At 43.1% G+C, this 26,988-nt stretch overlaps 1 protein-coding gene across 1 annotated transcript in view; it reads left to right on the top strand.

Annotated features, from left to right (window-relative positions):
* ANKRD11 (ankyrin repeat domain containing 11) overlaps positions 1 to 26,988 on the top strand; it is a 160,749-nt gene that overhangs the window by 12,789 nt on the left and 120,972 nt on the right. Inside the window, exon 2 of the mRNA XM_074158206.1 lies at positions 15,008 to 15,087. The gene's annotated coding sequence lies outside the window, so the exon portion shown is untranslated. The remainder of the gene's footprint in view (positions 1 to 15,007; positions 15,088 to 26,988) is intronic.

Below are 26,988 nucleotides of genomic sequence, written 5' to 3' on the forward strand. Positions count from 1 at the left end.
GAAAATAGAAGGTTGCTGGCCTCTGCCTTTGTTGATGGCTTGTTGAAACCTTGGAAGGACTTGCCTTCCAGCTCCTGATATAAGAATCATGGTGGCATTGGTTCAAACCGAACTCGTCAATTAGCAAATGATTCATTTTTGCTTAACGGGGATGAGCTAAAGGAGAGAAAATCAGCCACAAGGGATTCTCTTTTGCCTGTGTACTTTCAAGGCAGAAACCTTAATTGTAACTTGAGAGATGTGAATTTCACTTCCCTCTCGAATGAGACTCCTCAAAATGAATTTTTAGTTTGGTTTTTAGGTCTTAAAGAAGATTTGTGTGTTGGTCCTTCCTTTCCTGTTCCTCGTGGTTCGATGCCAATTGTCGGTTACGTAAGTCCGGATTACTCCAGCACGTGGATGCCTTCAGATGCATATGGTCTCTCAGTTATTTCTTGGTACTTTACAGAAAGAATTGAGTAACATTTTGTTCTGTAACGCAGTATTAAGAAACCGAGCATTTTTTTTTTCCTGTAATGGCGTATAAACAAGTAGTGATAACATCCTATTTAAAGCATTTGGAGGAGGTAAGGCTAAGGAGGGGAGGCAGGGCTGAATCAGGCTTTATTTTTCTTATACCTACACACCATATTTTAGTACAATTTTGCTTGCCTTCCGTGGAAGCTGTGAGCTATTATAAACGAACTGTTTTTTTGAGGTGTATAAGCACACTGCGGTGTGTTTGCTGTGGGTATGGAGTAGCCTTGCTAATAGATGTTACTCACCTCTGTTGCCCTTCGTGTGTTTCTGTGTCTTTCATTGTATGATGATGGGGCTCTTTTGCTGTTAACAAGAAGCAGATGTGAATCATTGTCAATGGCCAATCTAGTCTTAATAATTAAGTCTGAAAAATGGCTTGGCTGGAGTCAGGATGTTTGGGTCTTGTGTAAACTTTTTGAATTTTTCCTCCTTTTTCCTACCTATTGTCACATAAATGCTCAGAATTTACTATTAATTTGTGTGTAATTTAGTGACACGTTTGGAATACTCAAATGTACCTCTTCAAAGCGGGTAGGTAAGGCGTTCTGCATTCTGACAATCTCTAAGCTGTCAGATGGGACAGTCAGACTTGCAGGCAATTTATGAAATAATGAACACTTACTCTCTGTAATTCATATTTTTATCTGAATTTTATTCCATTTTAGCTTAACTTCAGCTACCTGAAATCAAGTGTTCCATACCAAATACTTTATAACTAGGAAGTACATTATTTGTGAGTTAAGTATTAAAATAAGTAGTAGCATAAGAAAATAATAGGAAGCAGTTTTTTGAGCTGGTAGTGAGTTGATATTTCCAATATCATAGGAACAGCCTCATATGGGAATGACGGTAGAGGTGTATGATGGCTGTTCAGCCCGTGGTTCAAGTCAAGGGGATATTACTATATTGATAGAGCGTAGTTGGGCAGTCTGCTTAACTCAAGGCAAACAAAAAAACCTCATGACCCTATAGTCTGTGTATAAATGGGTGCGTATGATGGCTAACTTGGAGACTGCTTATGTTTTTTGACTTGTTCCCAGGTCTGAGACAGTATCTCAGCAAATCTTTGGGATGTTTTTTTCCCAGAGCTGTGGTCCTGAAGGGCTGCTTGATGAATTGCAATGTATGTTCTAGGTATAAACTCATGCCTGTGGTGACCAAGTTACCTTTTGTGGACTTGTAGAATAGACTCCTTTACCTGATTATTGGGGCAAACGTTCATTTGTTGGCACGAGAAGAGCAGAGTGGTTTTGGTGGCAGAGAAAGTATTTGACTCTTTCTGAAGCTTCACTTTGAGAATATTTTAAGGTTCACTTATTTGCCCCTGGGTTTGGTCTGACAGCTAATACGTTACCTTATCAGAAGTCATGAGAAAGTGTTAATTGCAGATAAAACATTATAAAGTCAAACTGTCGTTCTGCTCCCTCCTCTTCTGCGACGCTTGGGTTGACTTGGAGCCGCTTTGCATCCCGGTTTGTGCCTTGAAGACAGCCTTGAATTCAGCTCCATTAGTTGTGACGGATACCAGGAGGGGCAAGCACGCTTTCGAACGCAGCCTGGACACGGTGCAAATGGGGATGAGATTTGGGGTGGTGGAGAGTTCAGAGGGATCTGCCTTGTGTGCAAGTCGTGGGAAGAGGGATTTCTTCAGGGAGTGGGTGAATTGTTTCCTTCTGCTCTGAACAGCCTCTTAATGAACTGCCCTCTCCAGGGTGCGGGGAGATTAACCTCCCACGGCTGACTTCAACCTGGGAGACTTCCACCATAGCGCTGCCTTCAAGTGTTTGTATCTAAAAATACATTCGTGCTGCTGCACAATGGGCTCAAGGCACGTTAATCCTTTTTTCTTTAGGAAGGAGGCTTGTGCTACCAGATGAACTGCTGCATAAATTGTATTTCTGCTGTGCACTGTCACCATTTTTCTTCTTCCAACAGAAAAAAATGTGGTGGAAATAATTGTTCTGGTTGGAATTCCCTCTCTGACAACAATAGCAAAAATGGGGTGGGGTTGTTTGAAAATGTTTAACGATGAAAAGTTTTTGGAGGAGCAAGCTCTCCCAAGCCGCACAGGCTTCACCACGTGATTCCTCTTCGCTGTTTAGCCTTCTGCAGAAGCTGCAGCGTTCTCACAACTGGCTGCTTGAATAGTTTTGGCCACTTCTGTCTCTTCTAAGCACAACTGTTTAAGAATGCTTTGTCTCTATCGCATCTTGCTTGTTCTGCTACATTCCCTCATTCAGCCGCGTTAATTTGGTTGTAATTTAGTACCTCTTCGGACGAGGGAGAATGAAAGCCTACCAGGCTAACACCTATAAGCAGTACTTGGAGTTATTGCTACCTCTGTGTGTAATGATTCATCTCGGAGGCAGGCAGCTCTTGCTGCCCTCAATCCCTCATTGTAGTTCCAGGCAAATGCAGATGTTGTGCTTCAGCATTTCTGGCTTACGAGGTCTCGAGCATCTCGGTGATGCTTCTGTTTGTTGTAAGGCTTTGTTTCCAGGTAACTTTGGAGAATGTTTTATGGCAGCAGTAGCGCGAGGGCTAGTTTAGACACGGCGCGGATGGCTGTAGGTGAGTTTACAGCCGTGTGTTGAACAACTTGGTAGCTGAAACGCTCGCAGCGAGTTACAACTTGAATTCGTGCTGTTTGTGCCACTGGGGAAGCTGCAGTGGGGCGTTTGAGGTCTGGGATATAAAATGACTTGCAGCAAACGTTGCGTAAGTACGTGTAGCTTTGGTCTTGGCGCTGACTGTTTTCTGTGTGTTCCTAAGAGAGATGAGACGCAGGTTTTACCTCCCGAGCTATTGAAGATTCAGAGTATATTTTTCTCTCCTTTCATGTTTGGCTTACCTTGACTCATTTTGATACAGGAGCTCACCTGCTGCATCTGCCAAGCTTTTATCTGCTACACCTGCCCGTGCTTCCCCGAGACCTGCTGCTGATGCTAATCAGCACCAGGGCTCACTCACAAGCTACTCAGACAACCTAAACCATTCGTAAGGAAACTTTCTTTAAAATATGGATGGCGTTAGAAGGACTCGGGCTTAAAATTAGAAACTGTTTGTGATGCACAGTTGTAGTTGTTTACCTTGAACCGTAATTATCTTATTTCCTGAGTTAAAAACGTCATGTCAGCTTGCTGAAGCAAGATTTGATGACAAAGGAATTGTTTTTAGCCACCAACAGAGCAAAGAATGCAGCAAATGTGTGTCTAAATATGATTTTATAACCTGAAGGATAGCACACTCAGGATTTTAAATTGGCTCTGGAGGTTGCGTGGGCGTATGGGTAGGCCATTTGGCCGGGGATCAAGGGACTGGGTTTAATCCTAACTCTCTGTCCTTTTGTCCTCTGAGCGTTTTCCTTGCCACCCTCTGTGCTCTTTGTTTGGATGGCCGTGTGTTTGAAGGAAGGGATATGCCCTTTCACGGGGTGTTTGTGGATTTTCTCGGGGTGTGGTTTGGTGACATGGCCGGAGCCGGTTCGGTGCTGCTGTGGGGGGTGTGAGGGTCCCCCCACACTCCCGGGGCGAGTGGTGCCTCTTCCCGGGGCTCACGAGCCAATTCAGCCCCTTCTGAGCTGGGAGAGCAGCGGGCAGAGGACGATGAGTAGGTTTTCTCCTGGGCTGGCAGGTTAAGCTGATTTACGGACAAGCTCCCGAAGTGGCCCAAGGGAGAAAGGGGGGATCCGGCAGCTGATCCGGGGGCAGATCTCCCTGCTCAGCTTTATGGAGCTGTAACCGGTAACTTTACCCGCAGCCCTCGAGTCCCTCCCGAGGAGCTGGGGTACGTCTAACGTACGCAGCCAGACGTTTGACTTCCTTATTCTATTATTTAGTAATGGTTTCTGGTGAGTCTCTGGCTGAGGTGGCCTGTGCCCTCCCCGTACCATTTCCCATCCCCGCTCCCTGTAGCTCGGTGAAGCTGCCGCAGCTGCTGCTTCATCGCCGTTACCGGTGCCGCCAGGATGTTCATTTTCCAGGAGAATGGAAAATGGGAGGGGAGCAACTTCTTTAATGATGGCAACTGCTACTTAAACCTGTTCAGGGCTTATAATAGAAAGGGAAAAGAATAATCAGTGGAAGCTGTGGGTGCTTTCAATTTCTGTGGTATTTTTAAAGAATCTCTTTTTCATTCTGACCTTAACTCGCTAGGACCTAGACAATAGGGGAGAGATGCCATGTGTAAATCAAGGAGGCGCTTCCTTTACGGTTTCTCCTTGCTGTGTAATTTGAGGTGATTGTGAGGCACTTGCCATAACTCTGGAAACTGAAGACTTGAGCACATTTTAACAATTACATTTTTCCCATCACTTTCTGGGGACTTCCTGGGTCATCAAGCCAGGGCTGCTGCTATGGCAGGTAACGGTGTCATTTAATCCCTGTAGTGGCTGTACGTATCTGGCTGTGAGCCTTTGAGTGAGACCTGCATAATCTTAAGAAAAGAAACCTGTATCTGAGTTGTTGAATTCTCTGGTTGTAATTTTTGTGTGACTACACAGAATTTTCTTGGCTGAGGAGGTTGTGTACCGCTGCTTGGAGTGGGTGATTGTGTGCTCTTTGGATATTTGCTCTGGTTTCTTCCTCTTTGAAAGAGACTATGTGTATGTTATTGAAGACTGAACAGTGACTTCCTTGACTCCTCCTTGGCTAATTAGTGTGTTTTAAAATGGGATGCTTGCATCCTTCTCACAAATCAGCTTTCAGAAAGGAAATAGTTCAGTTATTAATAGTAACCTGTATCCAATTTGCCACGGAATTGCATGGTTGCAAATATCTGAGACTGTAAAGGTGACAAATGTGTCTGTCACTCTTTTTTTTTTTTTTTTTTTTTCTTCTGAAAAAGAATGATCTGTATTTTCTCAATGTGTTAAAATTGAGCATGGAGTAAGAAATTGCAGACTCATATTTTTAAAGAAAGTGGTGCTCTTCTGGGCATAGTAGCATTGTTAACCCTCCTTCCTTCCCTTAGAAGAATTTACAAAGGGAATTTGAGTGGAACTGATGAGTAAAGGTCTCTTCCTGAAGTTCCAGGGAAGGTATTCAGCCTAATGATGGGAAGTCTTTGTCCCACTTCAGACTTGTATTTAGGAGGAATGAAAAGGAGAAGGTACCTGAAATAAGTCAGCAGCTGTGATCTAACTTTAAATTACTGGTTTAATTCCAGTAGAACATACTCTTGTCTTCATTGTTGAAGTTGTTGAAGGCCAGCATTTTAGAGCTTAATTAGGACAAGTTGAAGCTTCAAGATTTTTTTAGCTTGGCATCATTAGGTTCAGGGTGGTGGTGTTTTTTTGAGCTGTTAAAGATGGGCAGTACTTTTGTCTGTCTTTGAAATTCACCTTTGGGTGTCCCTTTTGATGGTGTATCAGCATATTCTTTATCATGCATCTTTCGGATCTCAAATGGTAGAAATTCCCCATGGTCACTGGGGGTTGGTTTTGTTTTTAAGTGCAGGCAGTAAGTTTCTAGGATGTCTATGGCAAATGTAAGCTAGAAAACTGGCAGCTTAATTTGTTCGCCAGATGAATCCGTTGCAATTCTTTTATAGGTACCTGTGGACAGGAATTGAGTAATCTTCTGGCTGCTTTTTGTTAAAAACTTAAATTCTGTAGCTTTTGGATGCATGGTTTTTCTAGTATTTGATTAATTTCTTTTAGTTCTCCCCATAAACCTTTCTAATTGTCAAGCTCAAGGAATATTATTGCTCATGGTGTTGACTCCCGTAGTGCCAGTTTTCCTTTATTATGTCTTGTTTGTACGCTCGAGAAGTGTTTGTTGTCTTTGTGTCCTACCTTTTACTTGAATTTACTGTGTGTTAGTTTCTGTGTTGACCTGAAAGTTTTTTTCCTGGATAATGCTTTCTAAAATGTTTGATTTTTCAACTATATTGCCTTTCATTGTACGTGTCTACATGTACGCTGCTATACTCTGAGCTTTTAAATAAAAAAGTGCTATTTATACTGTCTTTGTATTATCTGACTATAGAATAATTGCATTGGAAATCTACTACTTTTCAGGAGGGGCTCAGCGAATGTTTGGGATACAGAAGTTACAATTTGTTGTCATTTTCACGTGAACTAAAAAATAATCATGGAACATTTCTGCTTTGAATATCCACAGCATTGTGCGTCCTCTGTGTCTTCCAAATGGCTTAGGAATTAACAGCTTACTATAAAATAAACAGCTTGAGGCTTCTGTACATTTGGATGCTGAATTTTATGGCTGGATAGCTAAGCAGTTCAGGTTATTTGAAGGCAGATATGATGCTGCTGTTCTGTGCTGATGGTTTTCTCGGAAAAAAGCACATTCTCACGTGCTTAACGTGCATATTCGTGTACCAGTAATAATGACGTGTTCTTCCAAAGCAAGACAGTGGATCTTTGCTTTGCATGTGCAGATCACTTAATAAAGAAATGAGCCTGATTATGCCTCTTTTTGGGAAGAGATTCAACCAAGCTGGAAAGACCTAGCAGTCTTAGGTAATTATATTTCATATAGGAGCTCTGAAAAAAGAGTAATGATAAGGGTCTGGAGGATTGTTTGGAAGCATTGGGGCTGACAAACAAGGCTGCCTGCAGCTTCCCAGGCTGCTGAAGTGACAGTGGAAAACCATTTTTGGATGTCTAACCATTTTCTTATTTCCATCCCTGATAGAGATGGCCACTTGATGTAGGTTAATGCTGTTATAAGGCACACATTGCTAGTATAGCTAAGACTTCTTTATCCGTTTGCTGATAAAAGTGCGTAATCTTTAAGGTATTTAACATTTTTTTAAAACTAAGGCAGGGTTGTTTTGTTTTTTTTTTTTAACTTACGCAGACTAAACCATAGCGTGGAAAACAGCCTGTCCTCTAGACCGTCAGACCGAGTCTTGTCTCTGCTTGCTGGTACAGAAGGGCAAGCTGTAGCCTTGAGCTCCAGTCCAAGGTTGGTTAAGGAAACTGCAGAAGCTGTATTTTGACTTAATACTTTCCACTCATCAGAGAAGCCACAGAAGGGTGGTAAGGGTGAAGGAGGAGAGAGGAGGGAACATGCTTGTGGATTTCCAGAACTCTTAATTGTGTGCACAGAATTGAAAAATCTGGTTCAGTGGAAACTGTTCAGGCTTGCTTTGCTCTTCTGCCACATCACGCCAAGAAAAAAACGAGTTACTTCTTTACTTCAGTGATTTAAGCTTCCAGGTCGTGCTGGGAGCCGGGACTCTCCTGACAGCCTCAGTTTTTTCACTCTGCCAAGTACCTTTCAGGCTGCTTTCACGGTGATTTTAAGAGGTTAACAATTTTGAGAATTCTTGAGAGTAAGGAACTTTAAATGTCTGATATGAAGAAACCAGATAACCAGTAATAAAGTTAGAATGCCCAATAATTTCAGAGTTTATTGCTTAGCTGCCTGTTGGGTGTTTGTAAGGGTTGAACTCAATGAAACGTTAGGTTTCTGCTGATAATTTTTTAGTTTAATGCAATTCAAATGTAAAAGTAGTTAAGCACTTTTATATGATCTTTTGACTTACTGGAATGAGCTATAGAATTTTTATTTGAACTTTTCAAGTTTCTTTTCTATACAGGAAGACATAAAAATGTACCGTACACAAGCATCGTTTCCCATTCCCCTCGCAAGCCTGAGGTTTGGAGTATTCATAAAGTTGACAACAGTGGTGTGCTGTGATTCTCAGGGTCCGCCAAGGGTATTGGTGATGGAAGCTGTCTGGTTGTTATGTATGTACAGTATGTAAATACCGTAACTAGTGTTGTTTAATTAACTGAAAAAAGCACAAATCTTGAGGAATACCTGAAACACATCGAAACTAGATATTTGACATCACAGATCCTGGTTTCTTTTCATTCACTGGAGGTCTCAAAACAGCTCAGATGTTCCTGAATTTAGACTGATGATCCCCAGTTTCTTGTGGGCTCTGTCCGTGCCAGACTTTCAATTAAAATACTTAAAGGACAATTTGGTTCCCCAGGAACCGCATCTTTCCCTTCCTTCATGCTTGTTTTGGTGGGATAAACCGAGCCTTAGGCTCTTCAGCCCACGCATAAGTATCTTGATCTCTGTTTTTTGAGGACAGTATCAGGTTATTTTGTATTTTTATCAAGTGGCAAAGATGACAGAAGCTTTAAAAAATGTAGAACTCAGCGCACATATTATCTGCAGGGCAAAATAAAGGAACTTTGAGACCAAGAATATATTACCTACTTAGTTTCTGAAAGTTATCAAATTAAATTTTACTTGATGCTACAATTTTGTCACAGTCAAACATACTGAAAGGTTGGGTTTTTTTTTTTTTAATTATTTTTAAGCACTAGTGGAGTTCTCTCTGCACTTTTCCACTTCTGGTAATTGGTACTGTATGAGCGTAGTTGGCTATTGTGATTGCTGTGGAAATATTTGTGTCTTTGCAAATTCTAGTGAAAGGCAATTTCTGGTTCATACCACTACTGGAGATTTCTTCTGTAGGAGCTGCTGCAGGCAGGAGCGCGTGTCTCTGGTCCTGCTGAACATAACAGTCTGCTTGGCATGCGTGTATGCGGAGATGGGTGGTCTGTGAGCTACCGATAGGATGCAGGGCATTTCAGTTAAAGGCATATTATTTATCTCTAATTTCTGCATATTTCTTGGAAATAACTCCTCCTCCCTGCCTTTAGATCTCCAGTGCAATACTTCTCCTTTTTCCTTCTCTTTCTAAATAGTCCCAGGCTGTGTAGAGTGGTCTGGGTGTGCTTCTCTAGGCTCTTGGGTGAAATTACCATGAATCCGATGATCTTTATTAGCCGTACGTCCTCTCAAGGGGCCAGAGGAAAGCTTTTACTGCTGCTGTGGGCAGGACTGTTCTTGGCTCTCAAGGGGTTCGGAGCAAAACCTATAGAAAGGAGCACAGGCAGTAATTTGTGTAGATGTGGTATTTTGATTTCTTTCCTCTACTCAGACACTTGTCATTTGGATTCCTAACTGACTTGGGTGCTGTAACCAGGCAGGAATATAATCCCTGTTGTTGCAGAAGGTACCTACAAATATTCTAGGGCTACAAAGATGATTAGGGGACATTAGAACATCTCTCTTATGAGGAAAAGGCTGAGGGACTTGGGTCTGTCTAGCCTGGAGAAGACTGAGGGGGGATCCGATCAACACCTATAAATACTTAAAGGGTGGGTGTCAGGAGGATGGAGCCAGTCTTTTTTCAGTGGTGCCCGGTGACAGGACAAGAGGTAACGGGCACAAACTTGAACATAAGAAGTTCCACCTAAACACGAGGAGGAACTTCTTTACTTTGAGGGTGGCAGAGCACTGGAATAGGCTGCCCAGAGAGGTGGTGGAGTCTCCTTCTCTGGAGACATTCAAAACCCACCTGAACATGTTCCTGTGCTCTGGGTTGACCCACTCTGGCAGGGAGCATGATCTCCAGAGGTCCCTTCCAACCCCATATCATTCTGTGATTCCTGGAAGACATGTCGTTGATAATAAGTATGTGGAGTTTGTAGTACTGGTTGCTTGTGGGTTCTCCCTCCCACCTCCGTTTTCTCAGATTCTTGAATTGTAATGTGATTTTTACAATTTCTGAGAATAAGTCTTGTTCATCATTTCAGCAGGGTAAAAGATGAGTGTTTGTGTACAAGGTGCCGCATAAAGCTGTGCAGGCAGCGTTGCCGAGTTGTTCTGACCGTGCCTATGGACTTCCTTGGAAAATATTTCTAGATTTCCCCTCCCTCCAAATGTGTTGTACTCGTACCTCCTCGAGTTCTGCATCTGAGGTAGTGGAGCTTATCTTGAAAGCCTAAGCTCATTGGCGTCTTGTGTGTTCCCCAGTGTATATTTTTACTGAAGCCCTCAGAGAGATGCCTCATTGAAATTCTGTCTCTTCCTGAAATTATTTCGAGGGAAGCAGATGACTGCTGTGGAAAAAAGCAGTCCTGCTCCCTAGAGATTTTTTTTTTTTTTTTTTCCCATTCAGAGGTTGGTCTAAACCAGAATCTACATCTCGTCCTGGTATCCTGTTATGCTGCTTAGTTCTGGATCACTGTAAAATCTGAATTGATGCAAGCCTGTCTTTAAATCAAAATACAGCTTTTTACTTTTTGCTTCAAAGAAGCAATAATAAGGAAAAATGTAGTTGCTTGTTGGGGAGTTTGGCTTCTTGATTGTTTGAAATGAAACTTCAGCAAAGAGCTTCTTTCCTATTCCCTGTAAATTTGAGGTTTAGGTAGAACCCTTTCAGCATTCAGTTTATCAAATTTAGAAGTATCTAGATGTATAAGATTGTTCAAGATTAAACATGTTGTTCACAGAGGCCCTTCTAAGTGACTCCTGGTCTAGTTATATTATTTTATCGCTGACATCAGTCTGTGAAGCCACCTCCTGCCTCGCTGCTGGAACCGGTTAGTGTTCCCCTGCCAGATCTCAACTGCCTGCCCCAACTGCTTTGATGTAAATAAATAGTCTCTAGTTGATCTCAGTGCAAGTGTAATGGTGTTTTCAGGTCGCATCTTGTGATTGTAAAGCATTTTCCATCTTCAAATACTGATTTCTGTAAAGTTACAAGATGCCCTTTTATTAAAGAAGTTTGAATTACTTAATTCCCATTTTTTTTTTCAGTGAGTGTTAGGAAAAGTTGCACCGTGTGCTCTAAATCTGAAGTTCACTGATCTGTCTGTGAGTGCAGCAAGAGGAATCAATAACTAATCAGTGGGGAACTGCTGAGGACTACGTGTTAAAGAGCAGAAGTTGGTGGGAGAACTTAGAGGTTGAAACACTTTTTTTTTTTTTTAAGATGGAACTGTCTGCTTACCCACAGTTTCCAAATTACTTCATGTTAATATAAAATAAAGCATCGCAGGTCTTAAAAGACTGAGCCTGTTTTAAAGCAGAATCTGATCACCTTGCACACTTAATTATTTGGTATTTATACTACTGTTTCAACGCAAAGGAGAAATTAATCTCTGCCATTTCGCGTTGCAGAATGGTTTCTGCGTGGCCGCAGCCAGCGTGACCCGCGTCCCAGCGTTGTCCGTCGGTCAGTGGTGTCAGTTCACAGAAGGGAAAACAGGGATGATAATGTTTCTTTGTGAAGCGATACGTTTTCATCGGACTAAAGCTAAGAAAATTGGATGGATAAATGTGTCTAACGTTATTAATTATAATTTGGTCTTTTGGAAGGAAAGTTAGTTGTAAATTGCAATGTTGGATTCCGCACAACAGGAATAGCGTGCGAGTGACCCCAGTGCCTGTTACCAGCCAGGTTTTGCCCCAAGGTCTGTGCATTGGGCATCTGCCACTGAAGTACTTGCTGTGCTTCGTAAGTAATTTGATAACCATTTCCTTAAGAATGGTTTGCTCTGTTGTGAAAGTTACGTGGCTCGTATGTGGTCACTATTTCAGTGTTATGATACTTAATGTATATTTTACATGTGAGCGAAGTAATGAATAAAATTGCTATATGTAGGCCAGGAGGCAGATGTAAATAGGTCTTCAAAATTGTGTATCAGTGTGTCATGGGACAGGATCTCTGTAGACTTCTACAATAATTTAGTTCGCAATTGATCGTAGTTGCTAATGTCAGCAAGTAGCACTACTGATTTTCCAGATAATGTAGTTGGAAGTTCAGCTTTTCCCCCCTCCCCAGTGAATCTTTTATCGCTGTTTAAGGGGGCAGCTCTAACTAGAGATGTGACTTTTGTTGTGGAGGAGAAGAGTATAAAAGGAGTAGGGGAACTGTGCTGGAAAAGATGCTGTGTGAGTGTTGTCATCGTATGCCATAGGGCTGTAGTTCCCCATCAGGGATCCTTCAGTGCCCCAGGTCTCCCTTTCCTTGGAAAAAAACCAGGAGGTAGCTGAATGTCTTTATCTCCTTTGCTCTTTTGAAAGAAAAAAAAAAAAAAAGTCAGAAGACTTTAATTTGTTTCCCTTTTGCTTGTCTGGAGAAGTTTACCTGCTGCAGGATTTGCTTTCTTTGAGTCAGGACCATGTGCCCTTGTGTGTTCCTTTGGGTTTTTTGGTTTTACTTTGGCCTGCTCCTTTTCACTGGGATTCCTAAGACTTTCCTTGGCTTAGTTGGTGGCAGCTCTACCCTGGATGCAGCTGCGTTGCTGATCTGGACATCTTCCACCCAGCTTTTCACCAGGGAGTGAAAGTTTCTCAAAACAAAGGAGGCTTTCCCAAGGTTCCCAGTCTCCTCCACTCTGTCTCTGTCCCCGTTTGCCTCGGGGTCTCTCCTGGGCGGTTCTTTAAAAACCGTCCTGGTGGAGAAGCGGTTTGTCAGGTGACGAGCAGCAATAAAGTATAAAATTGAGCTGCGTGTCACGAGCTCTACTAAGGCGAGTCCTGTTGACTGCGAAGTTGTGAAAATGTTATAGGAAACTAAATCTGTTGCTGTTTAAGGAAACGCTGCGCTCTGGAGCGTGCTGCGAGGGAGCTGGGCCTTGGAGCCGTGCAGGCAGAATTTGGGAGAAGAATAATAGATTAAAACAAGGTTTAAAAAGTAGTAGTTCCTGCCCCAAAGGACCTCCACGGTAAAGGAATCGGTGTGAGAGGTTTTGGGAAAAGAACACAAGAAGGAGAGTGTTATTAGGAGGAGTAGGAAGACCAGTATGTGAAGGTCCTCGGATATAAGGAGGTCCGTGTGAGTTGAGGAATATTTAGCACTTTTTATGGGGCAACTGGAAACGGAGCAAGCAAATAAAAGTAGTAGTTAGCTTTGGAAAGAACGTGCTTTGTAGTTCCAAACTTTTAACTTTATGTATTTTGATTTTCTTGTTTTATATTTAAAATTGGTTTTTAGACGTTCTCCTTTTAGGAAAAAAGGTAATTTGGAAGAAATCCAGATTTTCCATTGTCAGCCGGAAGAGGGGTTGGTGGCTGTGTCGCTCAGGGTGGATTAGAGAGTCTAGAGATCACACTGGACATGGGATTTTGTGTGGGGAATTTGGCAGCGAGCAGTATGTGGAGTTGGATATTAACCCTTTAACCTTTATTCTGGTCTGTGCAGACTGGAATACCTTCTGTCGGACTGGGAATGCCCAGTGCCTGCGCTCCAGGTCACTCACTGCTGGCACAGCTGAGCTCTAACAGTTGTAGTCTGCAGTGCATCATCAGCTGGTTTCATTTTATAAAGTTCCTTTCTTGAGCTGCTTCACTGTGGAAGTGCAGCAGGAGCTCGGGCATTGTTATCGCACATCTAATGCGTGTTTTGAAGAAGTTCTGTGGTTTTGCTTAGAGCATAGGTTGACTCTTCCCATATTTACAGGTCCCTTACAAGTAGAAGTGAGAACCTGCTAACGCTGAGCAGATATCTGGAGGTGTTTTGGTTCATCGTAGACATAAAATAACTTGGGATAAGACAGTGTTTTACATGTGGCTTTGCCCAAGCTCTCTGGTTTTCCACACTGCAAACCCTCAAACATGCTTATTTGTAGTTCAGGCTTGCCCTTGCTCATACGGGCTCCTACCGAGCTGTGCTGTCTGAAACGTGTCCCCTCTGCAGTCAGGGAGCCAGCTAGGTCACCCCCAAAACCACGGTGACTTGTGTGGAGATCCCATGTGGAGCAGACTGGTTTGCTCCGGCTGGGAGAGAGACGTATTTCCGAGCAAACGTGCTCGCCGGGCAGCGTGGGGTGACTCCTGGCATCAGCCAGGTTTAGTGCATCCCCCGAGGCTGCGCAGGCAGGTCGGGTTCCTGCCCGCGTTGACGTGACCGTCACCCGGGACTGCTCACGCCACCCCGCTCAGCCTTCCTCGGCCGTGAGAAACCGTGAGGAGTTCAGGTGCTGGGGTTTGGGCTTGGAATCGTCTGCCAACCCTTTCATGTACCAGTTCAGTCACCCGGTTAATGAATGTAATTCCCCTTTGCCTTGGGTGCTGAGAGCTCCTGCTGACTCCTGCCTGACGTCGGGAATTTCATTTCGGGAATTTGCAGCTGGAAAAATATCCTTGAAAGGTGCAGCAAGGGCTGTTTAAAAATATAGAAAGAAAAAGTTAGAGGTTTGTAATAGATTAACTGCTACTCAGAGCAAGGATCCGAAGGTAGGCTTAAAAAGAAAGTGTTTGTGTCATGGGTGATTCCACCTATGCTGGTCAAGAAAGTGAATTACTGGCACTGGGCACCTGGGAGCTTGACGTGGGCAGTTCACTCCTTCCCTGCGTGGTCTCTCGCTTCATGAGTTGCTCACAGTTGGGGGGGTGACATACCTTTTTTTCATAAATAAAATGACTGTAAAACCACACAGATAGTTACAGAAACCTTGAGACAAGTAATTTTTTTTTTTTTTAAACTGTTATCAAAAAGTTGTGGAACTCTGGTTGATGCTCTGCTAAGCTTTCCACAATGTCTTTTATTCTTCTGTTTGTGCAGACTCGTTATCAGAAAGTTTATTTCTGGATTAGGCAAGGATTTGTATTTAGTAGGCTCCATTTACTCAACTATAGCATGCTGCTTGTGAATAAAATTAAATTGTGTTTTAATTTTCTAACGAACTAATTCCTGTGTTTTTCAGATTACACAGCGTTTTTGGGACACATCTCTGTTGGATTTTAATATATGTCCTGCTAACAACAGCTTTCAACTATGGAATCGGTAAATATTTACCTTGCTTCTGTGTAAATTTTCTGTTTTATTACCTAACAAGTGCTTGTGCCCATGTTGATGTGTTTGTGGGGTTTTTTCTTTTTATTTTTTGAAATTTGAAGGTAAAAATTGCAAACTTTCATGGAGTAACTTAAAGGTAATACCCAAAAATATATTAGGAAAAGTCTTCAGTTCTGAGATGCTTTTTTACTTTCATATCGCTTCAAATGTGGCAAGTTTTTCCCTGACTTCAGTGAAAGCGAAAGTTAACTTTCCTGTGGGGGCAGTTCCAGCACTGGTTTGTCAGCAGAATGCCTGGCTCTTTGGTGCTGCTGACTGCCGAGTATTAAATAGCTTCCTACTTCTAGTATATCACGGTCCTCTTTCTTTCTCTTCATTTTCAAAATGTCTTTTTTTTTTTTTTTTTAAAAAAAAGTCTATTAAAAAAGTGCCGGTTTCACAATGTTACGTTTCCTTGTGATTAGTTATAATTGAAACAGATGGCACCTATGTTTCATTTTGGGCAGAGAAACCTCCCAATATGCTGAGACTACAGTTTGATTCAGTGTTAGGATTCAACTTTTCGGTAGCATTAGCAGATGTAGAAATAATAGGTTTTTCTGGAGTGGAATTTGATTGGGGGGGGGGGGGGGAGGGGGAAGGGCAGGAAAAGATATTTTTGCCTAAGCATTTTGAGAGAGGATGAGAGGGGTGGGTGCCGTCCTCTGGAAAGCACAATGTTGTAGATGGTGGTGGGGAAGGAGTTTGTTCTTGCCGTGGTTCCTGCGGTGCTGGCGGTTGGGTGTGTTACAGGCTGAACACGAGCTGTTGTGCTGGGCTCTACAGCCTGTGTCACGGCAGCCGTACCGAGGGGAAGCTCCGCAGGGCAGAGCTGAAGGTCATCCCCGGCACGTCCACAAACGTGCTACGGAGAAGGCTCTCCATGGATAACCTACAGCGTGTTCTTCTGCCGTGGGGCTTGGGGCGCTTGGCTGACCTCTTGGTTTATGCCGCAACAGGATTATTTGTGTTGAAATTGTTGTTATGATAAAGGCTGTTATTGAAGGAGACTTACTCTAGGTAGAAATAAAGGTCTGCTCTATCAGGTGGCTTTGCAAGCTGGTAGGTTTCTTTTGTCCTGGGAAAAAAAATAAATATCTTTGTATTTAGTTTGTCCATAATAATGCCAAGGTATTCAGGTGGAGAGAAGACGTTATTTCATTTTCCCTTGGTGAATATTAATAGCGGTAGAAGCCTTTCACGGTGAAACAAAACAGACTAGGCATCAGTAACTCTCCCCTGCTGCAGCTAAGTAATTAAAGTGTATCAAGTGTGAGACCTTTTGCTGTAGTGTGCAGTAACTCTTTCCTTAATGGACCCTCTGTAGTCCACTGAAAAAGCGAGCTAAATCTTAACGTCAATTATAAACCAGGTTGTTTACTACCTGGTTTCACACATTTCATAGTGTGGTATGAGGATTTTTTCATTCCGAGTTTTGAAGTAAACGGTGTTTTGCTTTTTTTTTGAATGCAAACCTTACTTTTAAAAACAGGATAATATTAATTGCAGTACCTTTCACTTAAAAGAAAACTAAACATTCCAACATATTTGCATAGTGTAGTTGCCCACTGGGCAAAATGACTTGCTTCCTGGCAGATTAGAGGGCATTATGGCAGACTGCATCTCTCCAGGGCCTTTTGTTTGCATCACCTGCCTTTTGGCCACTAATATCTTTTAGGATTATTACTGAGAGCTTAAATTATGCACCGCATCGCTGTGGTAGCTGCCCTTTAGAAAAGTTTGCCACGTATGCTTCTCTCCATCTTTAGCCCTTTTTCTCTCTGGATGTTTTGTGCTTTGTTTATATAAAAGCCATGCTATTTTGATTACGGGTCTAGCTGAAACCGTGGATGGAAAAACTTGACAGATGAAGGTTGAGGATATATGATGTGACAAAACATTCACACTGTGTAGAAGGAATTACTATGAAGTCAGATGTTTCTCTGACTTCTGAAACAAAACAACGAAAAAAAAGTGATTTTGCTTTGTGCGTTTTGTGAGCCCTGAGAGATGATGGTTAAGTGACCTTTTCCAGTAAAATAAGTTCCTATCCACTGCTCTGCAAAGACAGACTATTGCATCACTTAAAACGCATATTGTCTGGGGTCTAATACCTCCGTTCCTGTCCTGCTACAGTGTGTGTGGGGGGGAAGAGAACAGCAGAATCCTCCAGTGTTGGCTGAAAAAAAATTACCCAAATCCGGTATGTTCTGAAACTGTAGAGATGAATTCATAGGTTTTGTGCTGGCGGGAGGGCTACAGCGTACAGGGACACTGGAGTTTATCACACGCGTATCTGCCAGTGCATTTTATGCTGTTCTCACAATAGCCCAAGGACTGCAGGGAATTAGTGTCTGGCCCAAGCTTCAGTAAAAAGCTCTCATCTTGAAGGCAATAATTATAAAAGCAGATCCTTGATGTGCCACCTTCTGAAGAGAAGGTGTTCTATCGTGGAAGTGCTCGGCTTTTGTCACTTGTCTGTTCATGGCTTTGAGAATGAGATTGCCTTTGCAGTAAACCTGTGAGTGAAAATGTACTTGGGCAAAAAAATGGTGGTTTTGGGTTTTTTTTTCTACCCCCCCTCGAGCGACTTGTGCGTACCAGCATGTAACTTGCTGTAAGGGATGCTGCCTGCATTCCCCATTGAAGGAGGCTGAGGAGCCCGATCTCCAGGACCAGGTCTACCTTTGTAGTGAGATCCTGCTGGGCTGGCTCTGTTCTGATGATACTATTCCACGTTTTGTAGCTTTGCTAATGAAAATAAAGCTTCGGTGCTGGAAGGGGACTCGGAGGGCGTCCATTGTGCTGTTCCCTTCGGTTGCAAACCCGATGCAGGGTGTTTCTGTCCCTGGGAGGTGGCTCGTTCCCATCTCACGTTCCAACACCACTGTTTGTGATGGTGCGCTCTTAACCTGATCACCAGGATACTCTGCGTTTAAATAAACTTGAAATATTTAGAGATTTATGTGAATTGTTTGTGGCATGATCTGCTGACCCAGAAGGAGTTGTGTTGGCGCAGCTGGAGGACCAGAAACACCACGGTATGTTGTGGGGAGGAGCAGAGGGCTGTTCCACTGCAGGAAGTGTTATGAAAGTCTGAGATTTCTCCATTTGGGTAGATGGCTCCTTTATTGCGAAATTCAGGAGTTGCTACAAACATCGCTACCCCTGAGTTCTCTAAAACAGACTCGTGTTTTTGTGTTCGGTTGTTTTGGTTTCCCTCCCCCAGCTTTCTGTAGTAATAACCGCACAGGCCCTATCTAAACGGGTTGAGAAGAAGGGAGTTCAGTCGATGGCGTGAGATGCCGGCTTCACGTTAGCCTGAGCGGCTCCGACACGACAGCGCTCGTGCCACGACGAGTAGGACGGATGTTCTCTCGCTAACCTGTTTTGAACGGTTTGCCCGCAAGGAGCCGGGTTCAGCGCGGCTGCTTCTTTTTACTTGTTGACAGCAAGAAGCAGCTGCATGGCACCGGGCTCGGACCGGGGTTGGGTGACTCGGCTGGTCCCCAGTGCCCGTCCCCAGTGCCGGATCCAACAGCTGGTGCCATCCACGCTTTCCCGACGTCTTCATTAGGGAAGCGGAGGGGTCAAGGCTTTCGCTGAGCAGCCGAGAGATTGCAGCGGCTTTTGATGGTGATTTTGGCACTGGTTATTTCACGGAGTTCATAATGAATATGTAGGTGTAAGATTAAAAGAACGAATAAGGTAGAGCCACTAAACAGAATCGCTTTTCCGAGCGGCAGCCGTGCCTTGTTCTGACCTCCCGAGAAGGATACAATTGTAAAGCTGAGGCCCGTAGTGGAAAAGCAATTACAATACATGCTTCCAGGATTGAATTGTCCTCGGAAAGTCAGATGCTGCAATAACGGTAGCGTTGTTTAGGTGGAACGTGACTTTACTTAACTGCTTGGTGTTTTTGCTATTAATGTTTTTAAATGTGCTCATATACAGTTTTCAATTTTTACTGCTTTGGGGGGAAATAGAACTTAGCGTTCCACAAGGAAGATCTTTCTTTGCATGGAAGTGTTCTTCTGAGCTTTCTGGCTTTTTTCCACGTGTTGCAATTCTTATCCCTTCCTAATTAGAGGGGTTGGAAGATAACAGAAGTGCAGCGTACGTGTTTTCTTCAGCGTGTCGGTCGGAGCCGAGCAGGGAGGCTTTCCAGGTGGTTCTGGGGTAGGGTACGGAAATGCTGGCTTTCGGGGCGAGGAGCTGATGTGTTATGAAGCAGGGCCTGGAGAGGGGAGGGGGAAACCATGTGCAAGTGGAATTAATAGTCTCATGTAACATTAAAGAAGTGGAGCTGTGCGGCTTGTGGGTTTGACTGACTTCTGCTGTGGTCCTCGCCCCACCCCTGAAATGGTGGAGCCCTTTCTCTTTAAAAAAAAAAAAAAAAAATGCAGATTTTTGGGAGTGCCTTAAAGCAGCTGGGTGGCTTTTGAGGTGCGGGTTTGCTCGCTGTGTCTCAAACGAGGCGGTTTGAGTTTGTGCTGGTGCGTGGCTCAGCCCGGGAAAGGCTGTGACCAGGGTGGAGGGGAGGTGGGTCGGTGGGGAGCGTTTCCTACCCGGGGCTCCTCTCTGGCCCCGTGCTCGTACACTGTTGTACCTGCCTGAATGTGAGGTGGGTCCTCACAATCTGTGCCCCTCCGGAGCAGTAAGATTTTCTGTTTGTCCGTTTCGTGCTCTGTAATGGGTAGCACTGACGTTAAATAATCTAAATTTAATTTTTAAAGCTGCATCTTCACCATAAGCAAAGGTAAAACAGAGGTGGCTTTATTGTGAACCTAGATTTCTTTGTGGGTTGAAGGGGGCTTGAGTTTTTGGACACAAAACACCGCTGAGACCTACAGAAAAGAGCTTTAAAATCCTCCTTCCTGCCCCAATGAAAAAGCTGGATTCTCAGATGTAATCTCAGCATACGCATTTGATTTGAGTGTTTGAATTGCTGCTTTTACAGTTCTCTGTATTTTATCAGAATTTGTTAAATTGCCAATGTTATTCACATGCCACTTTTGGCAGATGCCACCTACATGCCCTCAATTTGAACGTACCTTTTAGGAGAAGTGTAGGTAGGGAAGCTCCTTACTTGCATGTCAGATGTTAGAGAGAGTGGAGCACTTACATTAATTCACTTTCACTAACCTTTCCATTGCTAATGAGCTAACGTGGCCCATGTGCACAGTACAGCACCTTTAATGAACAGATCTGAGCTAAGCAGAAGCTTCTTGGAAAAATGTCTTGCCTGACTTGTTTCTTTGGGTGTAATTCAGATCCGTGTGTTCACCATGACATAGAAGGAAGTTCTTGGTAAGAACAATCCACAACCAAATGCAACACTTGTCCTTCTTCCTAGTTTAGAACTAGACAAAGCCATAGCAATAATTAGCTAAAAAGAAGAAAAATAGATATTCCCGCTACTCATTTTTGAATAAAATTATTCTCCAAAGGGGATGCATTATGAGTACAAAAATCCTCATTTTTAAAAAAGTGTACTTTTGAGTTAGGATTTTGTAGATTTGTATCAGTTAATGTACCCTACACTTAAAAATAAATCACAGTTGCATTTAGGAGCAGGTTCATTAAAACAAACTCGTAGTGTAGTCGGTGCACAGGATCATCATTTCCAGTAACTGGCAGAGTCTGTTATTTCACGAGGGAGGATTCCGATGAGACACACAGCCCGGGTGACACACGGAGGCAGGATTTTGGGAGGGCAATCGGTAGGTTATTTGGCGCGTAAGCGGCTGGTTGCCGCTTCCATCCTTGTGCAACGGCGTTCCTGGGTGCGACCTCTTCCGAAACTAAGAGTGCTCTCTGGCAGGTTCTGGTGTGTCACATTGCAGGAGGCTTCTGGATGCAGAAACGCTCGCTGAAGAAGCGAGATGCAGTGTTTGGTATGATGGTTTTATTTATTTATGAGTGTTTTGTGTAGCACCAAAGTATATTCTTGAAAGAGACTGCAGTTACGGTCTCCGCCCTGAGGAAGTGACACCCTGGATGCGAGATGACAGGCTTTGGAGTGAAACGGCAGGATTACACAAAATATGGCTGAAATTGCTTGTTTTCAGAAGATATCCATCATGCTATGATTAAGTGCAGATGATGCATTTGGCATCAAGAGGTGTGCAATCTGTTCCTACCCTAAGGAGCTTGCAGACCAAAGGCCTGCTGATAAGACCAGATTCACTGTTGTAGTTCTTGAATGAATAATACTTTAGGAGGTTCTTGTTCCCTTATCTTTTGCTCTTTTAAATAATAGTGTAGGTAATTGTGAGCCTGGTGATTTTTACACTCAAATCCTCAAGTTTTCTAAGGGGGGTTTATAGTTCTTGGTGTTTGGGGGAATGGGTTCCTGTTGCGTGAATGTCAAGGGAGATGCATCAGTGACTTGGACATCTTCAGTGGAGCTGCAGGTGGGACAGTCCGTGTCCGACAGGTACCAGTCAGCAGCCTGACGCCCTCCAGGTGGGAATCGTTGCTTGGTGGTGTAAAGTGGCAGGACAAACTGGAGTGTGAATTTTATGCAAACCTTGCATGGAAGGTGGTTTGACTGAACCACCAAAGTGTCTGACACCGCAACAGGCAGGTGCAGCCCGTTCCTTTGCTGTGTACGTGTAAAAGGGGGAACCTTTTATTATTGCAAACAAATCCAAAATTGATGGATATGCTTTACTGATATTCTTTGGAAGGGGACTTCTGATAAAACCAGGAAATACTTCTGAAAAGTAAGTCTTAAATGTCGAGCGTGAAGACGGAGACTAGACGTTATCATTATTTCTGTTCCCTTGGTTAAATTCTTGGCAGAGCTTTAATTTTAGAAGAACAAGACAACAAGGGCTGAGATTTGCAGGCTCAGTCTAATTCATTACTGGCTTAATTAGGTGCTTGAGAACTCGGGTATTCTGACAGTTTTTTCGACGCTGCGTGTGTTATGCCTGTTCTGTAGTAGTTTGCTGGACTTCTCCAGCAGAAATTCAAAGATAACTTCATTGGAATGTATTTAACAAGTTAATGTTTTAATTAGTGTGTTGATCTTGGATTGAGACTGGACTGGTTGATTATTTCCAGTTGCTGGAGATGTACAGGAGCTGGGAGAAGGGATTTCTTGGGTGTTTTTGTAGAAACTTACATCCTGTGGGTGTATGAGTGAGGGGCACGGGCCATCCTCTGTGCTCATGGAGGCAGAGGTTCCGAGGGGCTTGAATTCCTGGAACCTCTCTCTGTGCCCAGGCATTTTGGGACGTCACGCCTGGCTTTTCTCTCCTCAGAAGTGGCTTTGGTTTGGTTAACAAATACCGAAAGCTCTGCTTTTACTCAGAACTGTGTAATCCGCATTGCCTGCCTTCGCCACTGCCCAGGCTCATCTCCGGGGCGGGCAGATGGCTGCAGGCAACCACGTCGGGACATTTTGGGAAGTCACAGCCCTTCGGCGAGGGCCGGGGCAGGACGCGGCAGTGAGTAAAGCAAATTTCTGAAGCGCCGTGGGACTGGCTAAAACTCTCCGCTTCCCCCGAGAGCGATGGTCTCAGCTGTAATGTTTTTTAACTCTTGAATTTAGAACAGACTTAGAAGCTCACCTTTGGGGGTGGTAGCTTGTTAAGTTGTCAATACTATTGCCTGTAACCATCTGTTCCTTCCACTAAGTAGCTGCAAAAATCAGTAATTCATTCTTTTTTTTTTTTTTTTTTTTTTTTGAGGAGCTTGGGTGTAAATCTTCTCCCTTGTTATTTTTATGGGCTCCCTCCTTATAAAAGACAAGCATCTCCACAGTGCGGGAAAGGCAAAACAACATTCTTTCTTTAATCTTTCATCTGAATTTATTTGAAATTTAAATTCAAACAGTTACCAGTATTAAAGGTTACTTTGGAGCGCAATAGCTATTTCTGGTGAAGTCAGCGCGTGGGTCTCCCTTACCAAACAGCGATGTGCTTGTGTAACTTCACCTTTCTGAGTTAACCGCTCCTCAGAGGAAGGAAGATGGTAGCATGTATACAATTTATTTTAGGAAATCGCCGCTGTAAATGGATGTTGTGTTTGCTTTTGCAAGTAAAACTTGTCATGGATTCTTATTTTTTTACTTATTTATATTTGCCCTAGTGAATTCGTAATCCAAGTGGGCCGACTTCGGTAGTTCTGATGTTAAGGTGGTGGTAGTTAGGGGTGACAGGGAGAGGTGGTCTGGAGACAGCTCTGGTGGTTGTCGTGTGGGAGTCACAAGAACACTGAAACCAGCATGGGTTGTAGGACGGACAGACAGACTACAGAGTAGTGTACCCTGAGTTACCCAGGGCTGGGTTTTCACTCCTAGATGTAAACTGCAGAATCAAAATAGATTGACAACAAATAATGATGTTAGTGTCTCGGGACGTGAAATTCCAGTTAACGGGGTTGTCTTCAGTGCTGTCACATGGGGAGGTAGTGGTGACATTTTTTATTTTTGTTTTTTAATACAGAAGGATTTTGCAGCCTGAGGCCAGGTGCTCTTCAGAGTTTTTATTCTTTTCGTTACTGGGTCACTGGAGTTCAGTTTTTCCAAATGTTTATTTTGGTGGTTGTCTAAACTACAGGGTGTATGCCTGAGGGTTCTGGCCAGGGGATGTCCAGTTTCCCCAGCTTTATACCATCTACACGCTCACCACTGATGGTGAGAATTGGGTTTTGTCCAATCTAAAAGAACTGTTGGATTTTGATGGAGTTTGTGTGGGGTGTGTGTGTCTGGACTCATCCTACGATACAATCATGTAAAAATATATTGCCTTGCAATAATATACAAGCAGCAGTGACTTGACACGCTCTGTTCTTGGGTCAGGCACATGCTACTGCCTTTTATATTTTATATCTCTGTGGGCTTTGCTGGAAACACCTGGATGCTGTGCTTGCCTGGGGAGGGCTGGGAGCAGCACTGGGGTGAGAGTGGGTCCTGTGCCTCGCCATCATGGCAGGGAAACAGCCCCGATATGATGAAGAAACAGGGAAGCTCTTGGAGGACTTAGTCTTGGCTGTAATTAATATTTTGGAGGATTTGCAGGTTAGGAGTGGCCTCTGAGGATTGACAAGGAAGCCTAGACAGTGCGTCTCTTGTTCCTGGCAGCTGTAGCTGCCATAAAGAAGGACCTGGATGCCACTATCAGTTCCTCATGTACCCTTGGAAAAATTTAATACTTGCAGGGTTCAGTGTTTTTTAGGAAAAGTCGTTAGTCTAAAAGTCATCGTGTGCCTTGCAGGGTGGCTTGGACTCTGAGGCAGAGCTCAGGTGTATTTAAGAGTACATTATCTGTGACTTTCCGTGGCTTCAGATGATAACATTTAACCTTCATTCTGAGTTTCCCGGCAGTCCTGACGCTGGGTTTGTTTCCGAGCCTGGTGACAGGCAGGACAGCAAGCCTCTGAGGACTGGGTGCTTAAGGGCACTTGGGCACCTCGAGCTTCCCCCCGAGGTTGGATCACAGCCTGGCGCGGCCGAGCTCGAGCAGTCGGCCAGATGTCGACAACAGGCAAATACGGGGGGAAAATACTTGGAGGAACTGCAAAAATGAGAAGAGCTGGTCAGTTTGGTTGTGGGTAGGTATGGCAGGAGGAGTTCTTTGATTCTGGTCATTTTTGTCCTTTTGTATAATTTTTCAGCTACTTTAACAGTATAAGGATTCAAAGGTCAACACTGAATAGCTCTGGTTATTCTCTGCTGGACCTAGACTTATTGCTGGTGTCATATAAGAAATATATTTCCCTTTTTATCCTACACAGTCAGGAGAAAATTATTTTGTTGTCTTCAGTAGTTTTTACCTCATTCTTGTAGTCTTGCCAATATCCTGTATTTGTTTTTTGCAGGAAGCCTTTCAACGTTTTTTTAATTGGAATTAAGTGTTGTAATAGAAATGCACATTTTGGTTGGAGATAATGTAGGAAATAAATATTCACAGAAATTTATTTTAAGTTAGTGGAAAACATTCACTGGAGAGCTTTGCTTTGGGACTTTAACTTCTGAGAGTCTTAATGAAAGCTTTCTTTGCTATTGGGTAATAATAAAGGAATAAACCAACTTTACTGCTCCTGAATTATCTTGAGCAACTGATGTCAGAGAGAGTAAGGCTATTTGTTATTATGTTGTGGATGATGCTAATTAACATCATGACACAGATTTAATGCTGTATAAAAGTTATATGGCGTAAGAACCAAATGACAACAGGTAGTAAATAATTTGACACAATAAAACAATGAAAACAGATACATTATGAAAAAAATATCATGTATTCTTTTCCTGTCAGCAGTTAGGACTCCATCTGGACATCGCAGCTGGCCAGTCCTGAATTCTTTTTTTTTTTTTTTCCTCTAGTTTTTAACGATGCTTTAACAACAGTCTAAACAGAGATCTCTGTCTAAATGAAACGGTAGCAGGGATGTGGCAGTTCCTCTGGGTATCGCACAGCTGAGTTCTTTTCTTGCTCCCTGCAGTTTCTTGGGTATTTAGTACTTTAATGTAAGGAGTACCTGAATATGAATTATATACTCAAAGGTTTGGTTAAAGATAGAGAAACTTTCCTCATTCCCTTGACCTCAATCTTGCTGAAGGTAGGAAAGCATTTTAAATACCTATAGCTCTGGGTGTACGTACGCAGCCGTATGAGTACATGCATATGTATTTTTAAATGTCCCCTATTTCAAGGTCATCCACAATTAAAGCTGAAGCGCAGATTGGATTTCCTGTAGCGAGATACCTGTTATTGGGGCTAATTCCCATTGCCTGAAAGGAGTGTGGGACGGGGACCAAAGGGAAGGCTTTCATCCCAGTCCCGCCTGGTGCTTTGTACCTGCCTGGATGACAAGAATGTGGATTGACGTCTCTCTTCCCACAATAGTCTTCAGAGCTGCTTCATCTATTTTTTTTTTTTTTTTCATACTTGCGAAACGGCACCAAGCTTTGAGACACTCCTGTGTAAGCTTAGGCGATGATGAGCAGGAGGATTAATTAGATCTTCAAGACCGATAACTAGAGCAATGAGTTGTGCATAATAGTAGCTTGGAATTCCAGTGACGTGTTTGCAAAGTGCTGTGCAACATGCATGCCTTGGCTGAAGCATAATTATTTCTCAGCGTTGCATGCCCAAATGCCTCTGGGCACTGTAGCAAAATTTAGTAAGCAAATTATGTGAACAAAAAAGCCCAACTTTGATGGCTTTGCGCACACCAAAATAGTTGTCAGTGAAGCGATTAACTGCCGGTTTGATCACCTATTGGTGGTGTCTTCCTGCTACGTCAAGCTGACAGCCTGAAATTTGGATTCCTCCAATTAGGAAGGAGGAATAGACTTACTGGTTTGTAATGCTAAATTAATAAAAAGGATTCAAATTAAATTGTAAGCGTAGGGATTTTCTGTATTCTTACCATACAAATAGTATACTTTGGACCAGGGACGCAGGCAAGTCTCGCTTCCCTCAGAATACTGCGCTGCCACTAATGCTCCTGCCCTGGGAGAAGGCGGTGGCTTTAAGGTTAGGTGTCACTAACCTTATGCCTGAATGCCTTTTCTTTTTTTTTTTTTTTTTTTTAAGGGAAACGTCAGTTGAAAATAAAATAAAAAATTCTTCCCCATGCAGAGCTTTCTTTGCTCACAGAAATAGTTTCTGTATTCATATTTAATTTACAGTAGCTCAGAGGGAGGAAGAAAGTACTGGACTCTATTTTTTTTTTTATATATATATATATAGTCCTTATTAAATTTCTCTGGAACAGCTTTCGGATATAAACAAGGAGGACAGAGTGTACTGGGCAAAGCAGTGAGACATTTTTTGTTAAAACCATAAGTGTTTGTGGCTTTAACATTTAAAGGTAAAAACTGGTGAAGTCCAT

This window comes from Numenius arquata, chromosome 13 (assembly GCF_964106895.1).
Source record: "Numenius arquata chromosome 13, bNumArq3.hap1.1, whole genome shotgun sequence".
NCBI classification, from domain to species: domain Eukaryota; kingdom Metazoa; phylum Chordata; class Aves; order Charadriiformes; family Scolopacidae; genus Numenius; species Numenius arquata.